General features: G+C 37.2%; 1 long non-coding RNA gene across 1 annotated transcript; it reads left to right on the top strand.

Annotated features, from left to right (window-relative positions):
- LOC109822236 lies at nt 11,769-14,106 on the top strand. The gene is made up of 3 exons (XR_002242061.1): nt 11,769-12,053; nt 13,376-13,565; nt 13,659-14,106. It is a non-coding gene; the product is annotated as an uncharacterized LOC109822236 (long non-coding RNA).

The following is a 14,112-nucleotide window of genomic DNA, read 5'->3' as shown; positions in this document are numbered from 1 at the left end:
CGCGAGATGTTCAGGAGCCATCACCAAAGTTGAAGACCATAGCTCTCAAAGGAGCTAGAGATAACTCCTCTTCGTCATCGGATAGTGAAGTTGATTTTTCTAGAGAAGTGGATCATCTCTCTAGAAGAATTTCTAGACTCATAAAAATGAACAAAAAATTTAACCCACGATCTAACAACGAATTTCCTTCTCGTGTAGGAAAATGCTTTGAATGCAATGAACCGGGCCATATCGCTAAGGATTGCCCAAGGCTTAAGGAGAAGTACATGAAATACAAGAAGAAGAAGGCTATGTATGCCGGATGGGAAGAATCCGAACCAAGTGATTCGGATAGCAATGAAGAAGGAGCCAAACTTGCTCTTCATGATCCTAACATTTGCTTCATGGCCCTTGAACATGAGGTAATACCCGACACCGAGAGTGAATCATTCTACATGCAATGTGATCTAGCTACGACTCTAGAAGATTTGAACATTGAATTCAAAAGAATGTCCAAAGAATTTTCTTCTTTTAAAAAGTTGCATGCTTCTTGTGATATCAAGCTAGAACAATTAACAACCTCTCTTGCACTAAAAGATGAATTGCTAGGAGATCTCGATTTCGAGAATAAGCAATTAAGATCAAAGATTGAGAGATTAGAAATTGAGGGTGGTAGGATTAGACCCACTCATGCTTATGCTAACCACCATCACTATGGTAGAAATAGGTTTCATGGTTATCACACTCAAACATACCAAAGAAATTTTGTGTGCACTTATTGCATGGAACATGGTCATATTTCTACTCATTGTAGAATTAAAGATAACTTTGAATTTTATGGATTAATATGGGTACCCAAAGGTACCAAGACTACTAACCACCAAGGACCCAAGACTTGGGTACCAAAAGTTACTACATCTTCATCTTCATCTCTTGTAGGGAATATCACGGCAACAACGTAAGGAGATGTGGTACCTTGATAGTGGTTGCTCACATCATATGACGGGCAACAAAGAGTTATTTGCAACCCTATCAATAATTGAAGGAGGTAACGTCTCCTTCAGTGGTGGTGAGAAAGGTAAAATCATTGGTGTTGGTTCTATTGGTAAGAAACTCTCACCCGTTATAGAAGATGTTTATTTAGTAAATGGTTTGAATCATAATCTTCTTAGCATTAGCCAATTAAGTGATAAAGGTTTTGATATTTCCTTTAAACCGGATAAATGCATCATTAGTATGAATGAAAAAATTATTTTTATTGCTAATCGCAAATCTAATGTATACATTTTTGAGATGAATGAATTAGTGAATCAAGATGTGAAGTGCCTTGCGGCAATTGATGAAAACCCTTGGATTTGGCATAAGAGATTTGGACATGCAAATATGGAGCTAATATCAAAATTGTCTAAGAGAAATCTTGTTAAAGGGCTACCTAGCTTGCACTTCATCAAAGATACCATATGTAAGGATTGTGCCAAAGGTAAACAAACAAAATCTTCCTTCAAATCCATCCATGAGGTATCGACTTCTAAACCTTTACAATTACTTCATCTTGATTTGTTTGGTCCTATGCGTGTTACCTCTCTTGGAGGGAAACACTATGTTTTTGTGATTATTGATGATTTTTCTCGTTTTACATGGACAATATTTCTTACAAAGAAAAATGATTGTTTTGAAGAATTTGCTAACCATGTCAAAAGAATTGAAAATGAAAAGGATTTGAAAGTTGTTAAAATAAGAAGTGATCATGGTGGTGAATTTCAAAATGAATTTTTCTATGATTTTTGTGCTCATCATGGTATAACTCACATGTTTTCCGCTCCTAGAACACCACAACAAAATGGTGTTGTTGAACGAAAAAATCGCATCATACAAGAGATGGCACGCACTATGTTAAATTTATTTGATTTGCCAAAATATTTTTGGGCCGAAGCCGTCAATACGGCTTGCCATGTTTTAAATCGTGTGTTCATTAGACCAAAGCTTAAGAAAAATCCTTATGAACTTTTTTATGGAAAAACTCCTTTTATTGGTTATTTTCGTATCTTTGGTTGCAAATGTTTTATTTTAAATACAAAAGATCACCATGATAAATTTGATTCCAAAATTGATTTTGGTATTTTCTTAGGTTATGCACCTCGAAGTAAGGCTTATAGGGTCTTCAATAAACGAAGCCTCGTTGTTGAAGAATCTATAAACGTTACTTTTGATGAGACTAATGTTGGTTCTCAAGTTGTTTTACCTAGGAAAGATGATGATGATGAGGGAGGATTGGACTTTTTACAACTCAATGACACACCCTCTATAAAAGCACAAAAGGATGTGGATAGCTCCAATGCTCATGAACAAGTTGAACTTCCTAAAGCTTGGAAATTCACATCAAACCATCCAAAGGAACAAATCATTGTCCTTCACAAGGGGTTGTTACTCGCTCAAAGGCTTTGAGTGAGTGTGGTAATGTTGCATTCTTATCTCATCTAGAACCTAAGAAGATTAATGATGCTTTAAATGATGAATTTTGGGTTTTGGCTATGCATGAAGAACTAAATAATTTTACAAGAAATGATGTTTGGAAATTAGTTCCTAAACCTAACAATGCTAGTGTAATTGGTACTAAATGGGTTTTTAGAAACAAACTTGATGAACATGGCATTGTTACTAGAAATAAAGCTCGTTTGGTTGCCCAAGGATACAATCAAGAGGAGGGCATAGACTATGATGAAACCTTTGCACCGGTTGCAAGGTTGGAATCTATTAGGATGTTTTTGGCATTTGCTAGCTTTAAAAATTTCAAACTTTTTCAAATGGATGTTAAAAGTGCCTTCTTAAATGGTTTTATAGAAGAGGAAGTGTATGTTGAGCAACCCCCCGGTTTTATAGATCATGCTTTTCCTAATCATGTTTACCGGGTACAAAAAGCTTTATATGGGTTGAAACAAGCTCCTAGAGCTTGGTATGCTCGCCTCTCTAGTTTTCTTATTGAAAATGGTTTTTCAAAAGGAACAATTGATAACACACTTTTTGTGAGAAAAAGGAAAAATGATTTCATTTTAGTTCAAATATATGTTGATGATATCATTTTCGGTGCTACTAATGAATCTCTTTACAAGGATTTTCTAAGATTATGCAAGATCATTTTGAGATGAGCATGATGGGAGAGCTTACATTCTTTCTCGGGCTCCAAGTCAAGCAAACTAAGGATGGGATCTTCATTTCACAAAGCAAGTATGCGAAGGAATTGGTAAAAAAATTCAAGTTGGAGAATTCTAAGCATGCGCCTACTCCCATGAGTACTAGTGTTAAGCTTGATGCGGATGAGAGTGGTGAAGATGTGGACCAAAAACTATACCGAGGTATGATAGGTAGTCTTCTTTATCTCACCGCTAGTAGACCCGACATCATGTTTAGTGTATGTGCATGTGCACGTTTTCAAGCCTCTCCCAAAGCGTCTCATTTAATTGCGGTTAAAAGAATCATTAAGTATGTTAATGGAACTTTTAACCTTGGCTTATTTTATCCAAGAAGCACCTCTTTTGATTTATATGGTTTTTGTGATGCCGACTTTGCCGGATGTAAGGTAGATCGCAAGAGTACTAGTGGAACATGCCAATTCTTAGGAAATTCCCTTGTTTCTTGGGCTTCCAAGAAACAAAATTGTGTTGCATTGTCCACTACGGAAGCGGAATACATTGCCGCCGGCTTATGTTGTGCTCAAGTTTTATGGATGAAACAAAGTTTAGTTGACTATGATTTGAATTTTCAAAATATTAAAATCTTTTGTGATAACACAAGTGCCATAAATATTTCCAAAAATTCGGTTTTGTATTCTAGAACTAAACATATTGATGTACGCCATCATTTCTTACGCGATCATGTAGAGCGACAAGATGTATCCCTAGTATTTATTGACACAAAATCTCAACTAGCGGATATATTTACTAAGCCTCTTGGAGAGGATGATTTTTGTCGCATAAGAAATGGTTTGGGCTTATGCACTATGTGAAAGTTCTACATTGCTTGCTTGATTAGTTGCATTTTGCATTTGGCATTTCTCTTTACCCCATTTTTGATGGTGACAAAGGGGGAGAGAAATCTCCTCATTTGTTGCATATATTTAGGGGGAGCTCATAGATAGGGGGAGCACCTATCTATAAGCTATTTTATTTTTGCTCTTATATAATGGTTGGTTGTCATCATCAAAAAGGGGGAGATTGTTAGCCCTTATGTTTTGATGATGTTCTTACAACCACCATTATCGGTACTAATGGCTTATTGAGTGTAAATGTAGTAAAATCATTTGTCAAGCTCGTTAGTGCCATTAACGGAGGATGGATGGAATATACGCTAAAACGAAGACATCTAAAGGAGGAGGAGGCCAAAAAGATGAAGCAACGTTATTTCAAGAACAACAAAGTCATATAAAAGCTTCATCCGATTCAAGCTATATCAAAGCTCAAGTATTGCTTTCAATATGAGGATATTAGCTTTCTTTTGTTTTTCTCTCTAGTGCTAGAATGTAGGCAAAGAGTTACTGAGTTTACTTGAAGCTATTGGGAATCACACACACGTTTTTAGACTTGTGTCTTTTAAGCGTTTTTTTCACAAAACACTATTTTTCACAAGTATGAGTACCTATCTGCAAAATTCTTTTTCCAAACAGTTTGTTTTTAGTATTAAAAACATTTTACAAAGTTTCAGAATTTTCAGAGGTCAAATGAATATTTTGCAAATATTTCAAGTTGGTCAAAAATCTGTTTTCTGGAAAATATCAGAAATCGGTCGACCGATCCTATGGCCATCCCTTAGTATCTTTCCAGATTGTCGTCGGTCGACCGATACGGTCGACCGAATTTTCAATCTTCTAATCGCACCGACGAGGCTCTGCTTGTTTTTCCAAATTTCTTTAGCTGCCCGCGGTCGACCGAATTTTTCGGTCGGTCGACCGACGGTATTTTCGGTCGACCGATTATTTCTTCGGTCAACCGATTTGGTCAGCCGCGATTTTTTAAAACGGTCGTTTTTCGCCTCGACTCCTGTGCTTTCACTTATTAGTGATTGGCACAGTCTGAGGTCACAACCTGCAAAGTAGATTATCTTCCTAAATAGGAAGATTGGGTTTTTGTTTTTATTGATTTAAACTCTTTTATAAAAACCCCCAAGCCTGCTTCTTCTTCTCTAAGCCTAACGTTTGAAAGAGAACCAGAGAGCTCTGTTTCTTCCTGAGAAAATTTTCAAATCAAACTTGTTCTTCTGAGTTCTTGTGTGTGTTTCACTTCCCAGCTTCAGTACTCTTCTCTTTGCTATAGGGGCTTGTGTAAAGAGAGTGTCTTGCATTTATCTTCTGCTGCTGTGAGTGAGATCTTGTGTAGATCGACTGTGAGGGAGTGTGATCTGTGAGATCAACTGTGTAGTGAGAGAGAGATCTTGTGGGATCATTGTGTAGACGAAGTTCCGGCTTCCAAACCGGATGTGTTAGTGGATTTCTCCTCGAGAGTGGGGAGCGGGGACGTAGGTCAGCGGGCCGAACCTCGTTAACACATCGCGCGTCAAGGATAACGATTCCTAACTTTATCTCTTTCTTTATTATTGCACTTCTGTTACTGTGGTTTGTTTGTACTGTTTTTTAATTGCATATTAGAGCCTCTTGACCCTAATCACCCCCCCTCTAGGGTCCTTCAATTGGTATCAGAGCTTGGTCTCTATATCAGTTTTTGGTTTAACAACCTTAGAGAAAAGATCTAATGGAGGCCTCTTTGAATATGCATATGTTAGAAGGACAATCCACAACTAGACCACCTCTCTTTACCGGGACAAATTTCGCCTATTGGAAGGCTAGAATGAGAATTTACCTTCGTTGCATAGACCTTGACATTCTAGAGCTCATAGAAGAGAAATATGAGGAAAAGTCCAAAGTCGGGAACATGACCGATGGAGAAAGGCACCTAGCTAATCTCAACGCTAAGGCTATGAACGCCTTAATTTGTGGTCTTTCCCCTAATGAATATAATAGAGTTTCCACGTGTGCAACCGCATACGAAATTTGGGTAAAATTATGTGTCACACATGAAGGAACCCCCCAAGTTAAGGAATCTAAAATTAGTGGGCTTATGCATGATTATGAGCTATTTAAAATGCTTCCAAATGAATCCATTGATGCTATGTTTTCTCGTTTTACTAATATCATCAATGAATTACATGGTCTAGATAAGCAACTATCCATTCAAGAGATGAACTACAAGATACTTCGCTCCTTAACTCCGGCATGGGAGCCCAAAGCTACGGCCATTGAGGAAGCTCATGACCTTACTACCTTAGCTCTTGATAGCCTTATCGGAAAGCTCAAGGTGCATGAGAAGAAGCTAAAAGGGAAGGAGAAGGAGGAAGTGCCATCACGTGAAGTTGAGGAGCCGTCACCAAAGTTGAAGACCATAGCTCTCAAAGGAGCTAGTGACAACTCATCTTCGTCGTCGGATAGTGAAGTTGATTTTTCTAGAGAAGTGGCTCATCTCTCTAGAAGAATCTCTAGACTTATTAAAATGAACAAAAAATTTAATCCCCGATCTAACAACAAGTTTTCATCTCGTGTAGTTAAATGTTTTGAATGCAATGAACCGGGTCACATCGCTAAGGATTGCCCCAAGCTCAAAGAAAAGTACATGAAGTACAAGAAGAAGAAGGCTATGTATGCCGGATGGGAAGAATCCGAACCAAGTGACTCGGAGAGTGATGAAGAAGGAGCAAAATTGGCTCTTCATGACCCAAATGTTTGTTTCATGGCAAATGAACATGAGGTAATATCCGAGGCCGAAAGTGAATCTTTCTATATGCAATGTGATATAGCTATGGCTTTAGAAGAGTTGAATTTTGAATTTAAAAGAATGTCTAAGGAATACTCTTCTTTCAAAAAATTACATGCCTCTTGTGATATTAAGCTAGAACAACTAACAACCTCTCTTGCTCTTAAAGATGAATTGCTAGGAGATCTCGATTTCGAGAATAAGCAACTAAGATCAAAGATTGAAAAATTAGAAATTGAGGGTTGTAGGACTAGACCCACTCATGTTTTTGCTAATTATCATCATGGTAGAAATAAGTTTTATGGCTCTCACTCTCATGCATACAAAAGAAATTTTGTGTGCACATATTGTATGAGACATGGACATATTTCTACTCATTGTAGAATCAAAGACAATGAAGATTTTTATGGTTTGATATGGGTACCCAAAGGTACCAAGACTACTAACCACCAAGGACCCAAGACATGGGTACCTAAAGCTACTACACCTTCATCTTCTTCTTTTGTAGGGAACGTCGCGGCAACGACGTAAGGAGATGTGGTACCTTGATAGTGGTTGCTCACATCATATGACGGGCAACAAAGAGTTATTTGCAACCCTATCAAGGATTGAAGGAGGCAATGTCTCCTTCGGTGGAGGTGAGAAAGGCAAAATCGTTGGTATTGGCTCCATTGGTAAGAAACCCTCACCCATAATAGAAGATGTTTATTTAGTAAGTGGTTTAAATCATAATCTTCTTAGTATTAGTCAATTGAGTGATAAAGGTTTTGATATTTCTTTTAAACCGGACAAATGCATCATTAGTATGGATGGAAAAATTGTTTTCATTGCAAATCGCAAGTCTAATGTTTACATTTTTGAGATGAATGAGTTAGTGAATCAAGATGTAAAGTGTCTTGCGGCAATTGATGAAAATCCTTGGATTTGGCACAAGAGACTTGGACATGCAAATATGGAGCTAATCTCAAAATTGTCTAAGAAGAATCTTGTGAAAGGGCTACCTAACTTGCACTTCATAAAAGATACAATTTGTGAGGATTGTGCCAAAGGTAAACAAACAAAATCTTCTTTCAAATCCATCCATGAGGTATCGACTTCTAAACCCTTGCAATTACTTCATCTTGATTTATTTGGTCCTATGCGTGTTACCTCTCTTGGAGGCAAACACTATGTTTTTGTGATTATTGATGATTTTTCTCGTTTTACATGGACAATATTTCTTGCTAAGAAAAATGATTGTTTTGAAGAATTTGCTAATCATGTTAAAAGGATTGAAAATGAAAAAGATTTGAAAGTTGTTAAAATAAGAAGTGATCATGGTGGTGAATTTCAAAATGAATTTTTCTATGATTTTTGTGCTCATCATGGTATTACTCATATGTTTTCCGCTCCTAGAACACCACAACAAAATGGTGTTGTTGAACGGAAAAATCGCACCATACAAGAGATGGCACGCACTATGCTTAATTCTTTTGATTTGCCAAAATATTTTTGGGCGGAAGCCGTCAACACGGCTTGCCATGTTTTAAATCGTGTTTTGATTAGACCAAAGCTTAAGAAAACCCCTTATGAACTTTATTATGGAAAAACTCATTTCATTGGTTATTTTCGTGTCTTTGGTTGCAAATGCTTTATTTTAAATACAAAAGATCACCATGATAAATTTGATTCCAAAATTGATGTTGGTATTTTCTTGGGTTATGCACCTCGAAGTAAGGCTTATAGGGTCTTCAATAAACGAAGCCTCGTTGTTGAAGAGTCTATAAACGTTACTTTTGATGAGACTAATGTTGGCTCTCAAGTTGTTTTGCCTAGGAAGGATGATGATGATGATATTGAGGGAGGATTGGACTTGTTGCAAATCAATGACACTCCCTCTATAGAAGCTCAAAAGGATGTAGATTGCACAAATGCTCAAGATCAAGTTGAACAACCTAAAGCTTGGAAATTCACATCAAACCACCCAAAGGAACAAATCATTGGGAGCCCTTCAAAAGGAGTTATAACTCGCTCAAAAGCCTTGAGTGAATGTGGTAATGTTGCATTTCTATCTCAACTAGAACCTAAAAAGGTTAATGATGCTTTAAATGATGAGTTTTGGGTTTTGGCTATGCATGAAGAATTAAACAATTTTCAAAGAAATGAAGTTTGGAAGTTAGTTCCTAGACCTAACAATGCTAGTGTTATTGGTACAAAATGGGTTTTTAGAAACAAACTTGATGAACATGGCATTGTAACTAGAAATAAAGCACGTTTGGTTGCCCAAGGATACAATCAAGAGGAGGGCATAGACTATGATGAAACCTTTGCACCGGTTGCAAGGTTGGAATCTATTAGGATGTTTTTGGCATTTGCTAGTTTTAAAAATTTCAAACTATTTCAAATGGATGTCAAAAGTGCTTTCTTAAATGGTTTTATAGAAGAGGAAGTGTATGTTGAGCAACCCCCCGGTTTTATAGATCATGCTTTTCCTAATCATGTTTACCGGGTACAAAAAGCTTTATATGGGTTGAAACAAGCTCCTAGGGCTTGGTATGCTCGCCTCTCTAGTTTTCTTATTGAAAATGGTTTTTCAAAAGGAACAATTGATAACACACTTTTTGTGAGAAAAAGGAAAAATGATTTCATTTTGGTTCAAATATATGTGGATGACATTATTTTTGGTGCTACTAATGAATCCTTGTGCAAGGAATTTTCTAAAGTTATGCAGGATCACTTTGAGATGAGTATGATGGGAGAGCTTACATTCTTTCTCGGGCTCCAAGTCAAGCAAACTAAGGATGGGATCTTCATTTCACAAAGCAAGTATGCGAAGGAATTGGTGAAGAAATTTAAGTTGGAGAATTCTAAGCATGCGCCTACTCCCATGAGTACTAGTGTTAAGCTTGATGCGGATGAGAGTGGTGAAGATGTGGACCAAAAACTATACCGAGGTATGATAGGTAGTCTTCTTTATCTCACCGCTAGTAGACCCGACATCATGTTTAGTGTATGTGCATGTGCACGTTTTCAAGCTTCTCCAAAAGCATCTCATTTAATTGCGGTTAAAAGGATCATTAAGTATGTTAATGGAACTTTTAACCTTGGTTTGTTTTATCCAAAAAGCACCACTTTTGATTTATATGGTTTTTGTGATGCCGACTTTGCCGGATGTAAGGTAGATCGCAAGAGTACTAGTGGAACATGCCAATTCTTAGGAAATTCCCTTGTTTCTTGGGCTTCCAAGAAACAAAATTGTGTTGCATTGTCCACTACGGAAGCGGAATACATTGCCGCCGGCTTATGTTGTGCTCAAGTTTTATGGATGAAACAAAGTTTAGTTGACTATGATTTGAATTTTCAAAATATTAAAATCTTTTGTGATAACACAAGTGCCATAAATATTTCCAAAAATTCGGTTTTGCATTCTAGAACTAAGCATATTGACGTGCGCCATCATTTCTTACGCGATCATGTAGAGAGACAAGATGTATCCCTAGTATTTGTTGACACCAAATCTCAACTAGCGGATATATTTACTAAGCCTCTTGGAGAGGATGATTTTTGTCGCATAAGAAATGGTTTGGGCTTATGCACTATGTGAAAGTTCTACATTGCTTGCTTGATTAGTTGCATTTTGCATTTGGCATTTCTCTTTACCCCATTTTTGATGGTGACAAAGGGGGAGAGAAATCTCCTCATTTGTTGCATATATTTAGGGGGAGCTCATAGATAGGGGGAGCACCTATCTATAAGCTATCTTATTTTTGCTCTTATATAATGGTTGGTTGTCATCATCAAAAAGGGGGAGATTGTTAGCCCTTATGTTTTGATGATGTTCTTACAACCACCATTATCGGTACTAATGGCTTATTGAGTGTAAATGTAGTAAAATCATTTGTCAAGCTCGTTAGTGCCATTAACGGAGGATGGATGGAATATACGCTAAAACGAAGACATCTAAAGGAGGAGGAGGCCAAAAAGATGAAGCAACGTTATTTCAAGAACAACAAAGTCATATAAAAGCTTCATCCGATTCAAGCTATATCAAAGCTCAAGTATTGCTTTCAATATGAGGATATTAGCCTTCTTTTGTTCTTCTCTCTAGTGCTAGAATGTAGGCAAAGAGTTACTGAGTTTACTTGAAGCTATTGGGAATCACACACACGTTTTTAAACTTGTGCTTTTAAGCGTTTTTCACAAAATACTATTTTTCACAAGTTTGAGTACCTATCTGCAAAATTCTTTTTCCAAGCAGTTTGTTTTTAGTATTAAAAACATTTTACAAAGTTTCAGAATTTTCAGAGGTCAAATGAATATTTTGGAAATATTTCAACTTGGTCAAATAACCTGATTTCAGAATATGTCAGAAATCGGTCGACCGGTCCGGTCGACCGATCTCAGGGTTCAGATTAAGGTTGAAGAGAGAAAGATGAAGAAAACACCTTCTGAGTTGGAAAGAACTTCTGCTGCTCAGGGCTTCGGCCTCCTCCTCGTGCTAGCCGACAGATGATCTTCAGGGGCTAGGGCTTCGGCGGAGGACCGGAGCTAGGGTTTCGGCGGAGGACCGGAGCTAGGGTTTCGGCGGAGGAGAGTAGGGATGAGCGTGAGGAGCTTGGAAAGAAACGCGGGTGGATCGAGATCGAGATCGAGATCGAGCTTTGAGATCGAGATCGAGATCGAGATCGAGTCGGGACTTTGACACGAGCATGAGAGAGGAGAAAAAGAGGAGTCGGGGTTTTGAGGGGTTGGATTTCGTGGGGTGAAGATTTGGCAAATACCAAGTACTGTGCCTAAATTTGAAATCCATACCTTTTGGCTGTGTTTAGGAATGTTGATTTGGGCTTGGATTTGAAATTCTGGGTATTTCAAATTCAAATTTCATGTTTGCGCTCAACTTTGGACCATGATTTTAAATCAAGTCATTTTATTCAGTGGATTTGAAAAGCCTAAAAGGTATGGATTTCAAATTTAGACACAGTACTTGGTATTTGCCAAATCTTCACCCCACGAAATCCAACCCCTCGAAACCCCGACTCCTCTTTTTCTCCTCTCTCATGCTCGTGTCAAAGTCCCGACTCGATCTCGATCTCGATCTCGATCTCAAAGCTCGATCTCGATCTCGATCTCGATCCACCCGCGTTTCTTTCCAAGCTCCTCACGCTCATCCCTACTCTCCTCCGCCGAAACCCTAGCTCCGGTCCTCCGCCGAAGCCCTAGCCCCTGAAGATCATCTGTCGGCTAGCACGAGGAGGAGGCCGAAGCCCTGAGCAGCAGAAGTTCTTTCCAACTCAGAAGGTGTTTTCTTCATCTTTCTCTCTTCAACCTTAATCTGAACCCTGAGCACCAGATTTGTGTGGTAATTCTAATTGATTTCATTTAAGATTTTCTTTTATTTTTTTACTTGAAGCAGCGTTGTAGTCGTTTGTTATTTCTTTGCATCTTTGTTGGAATCGTCAGATTGTAGATGCTTTGGAGGTTTTTTTTTTAATTTACAATGCGTAGGTGCAAGTTTTAGCGTGACAATGCAGTGTTTTGATCTTTGATCTGGGGTAAATTTCTTGTTATTGTGATTTTAAGTTGAGGAGCGCACTTTTTTAACTTGGGACTCTGGATGTTTGAGTGGGATGTTAACTGAATTATGGAATTTGATTTATGTCCTCTTATAATCGTGCGCAGTTTTCTTAAGTTTTTATTTTGAGCACAATTTTTTCTGAAGAGGCCTGAAAATAAGTTATGTACATTATTTTTGATATTTACAAAATAGCATCGGTTGTGTGGGAGGATGAAGAACATAATTTTCCTCATTGAGGGAGTGGAGTTGGAGTTTTGTGAAATAAAATTATTTCGTGAACAAGCAATTTGGAAACCAACTGAAAAATACATTATGCGTCAACTACAAATGATGGTTGATTACATTGGAGTATTGAACTCAGAGATGTGTAGCCCTGAAGGATTGATTTTTTAGAGCTGGAATTATGGGTAAGTTTGGTAGGATTTTGATCAAAACAGTAATAGGGATGGGAAAGCTAGGGGGAAAATAATAACTTGATGGAGGCACACTTCTCTTTAAAATTTTCACATCTTTGAAAAATTCTCTTTCTCCAAGTGTATGATCATTTGCATTTAGTACGTGAAGTAGAGACCACAGAGATATTCATAGATCGACTCATTTAAGTACATAAACAAATAGACCAATAGCAAGTAGCAACTTTTATTAGGTTTTCCAATTTAACAAAATAGATTGACTCCTCATTGAGCGTGATGAATATTTGATTATGTAGCTGGCTAAAAGATTTGGGATAAACATTTTATTGTTGTCATTCTTTGTATTAATCCTGATTTAGACAAACTTATTTGTCCCTCTAGAAAGTGTGTAATCAACTAAATTACAAATTAACTGAACTTATGAACATAAGCTTGAACATTATGCAAGTACTAAAACTAGTACTTAAAGTTATAAGGAGTTTGAAACATGAAGTCAGTTGCCAGCGAGGGTTTTCCTTGGAGTTACTTAAATCACTATTCATTTATTATCACTATTTTTTGACTAGTTTGGTGTGGTGGTTGTTTTATTTGATTTCCTGAAATCTGATCGCTTCATTTGCCCTATGATTCAGTAGAGGCATTGGCATGGCTAATTTAAACCTGTGCAAAAATACCCAACTTAAGTCGAATTCAAGTGTTCAATGCATTTGAGAAGCTAATGGATAGCAACCCGGAAAAGTTTTATTTGTTGAAGTCACTTCCTGATGATGAAAAAAGAGATTTTATTCTCTTTATTCTTAAGGAGTAGCTTCTAGTTTTCAGGTTGGACTACTTTTCTTCATCTCAATGTTATTCTTCACAATATTGTTAACTGAATATTTCTAATTTTTTGATGATTTCTTATGAATGCATTAGGGTTTGGTGATTTTGATGGATTCTTAGCTAATTCAAGTAAGGAGTGCTTGTCTCATCTCAAAGGTACAAAATTTTCATTTTATTAAGAATTTTGTTCTTTTTATTTAGTGTATACTTGATTATGATGCATTTCTAAAATGTATCTTTCATTAGGTTTGTGCAAGTCTATTTCTTTTCAAGTATGAAAGCACTTTAAAAATTTCGAACCTCATAGAGAGGCAATTCTATTATAAGTATTATCAACTGAGACATGAATCAAACCATGCGCCTTTCTTTTCCTCAGTGGCGTTGTGAGGCACCCAAAGTTCCGGGGGTGTTTTTGTGAAATTTACCCTCTGAATTATTATGACAGAAGATACTGTTTCTGACTCTGCTCTTTCTCCTTTGTATTCTTATTGTGTTTGTATAACTTACTTTCTATGTACCTTTTCTATCCATTATTCATCTCTCTTAC

The sequence above is a fragment of the Asparagus officinalis genome, chromosome 8 (genome assembly GCF_001876935.1).
Source record: "Asparagus officinalis chromosome 8, Aspof.V1, whole genome shotgun sequence".
Lineage (NCBI taxonomy): Eukaryota > Viridiplantae > Streptophyta > Magnoliopsida > Asparagales > Asparagaceae > Asparagus > Asparagus officinalis.
The sequence above is the reverse complement of the archived record's forward strand: the minus strand, read 5'-3'. Positions and strand labels throughout refer to the sequence as shown.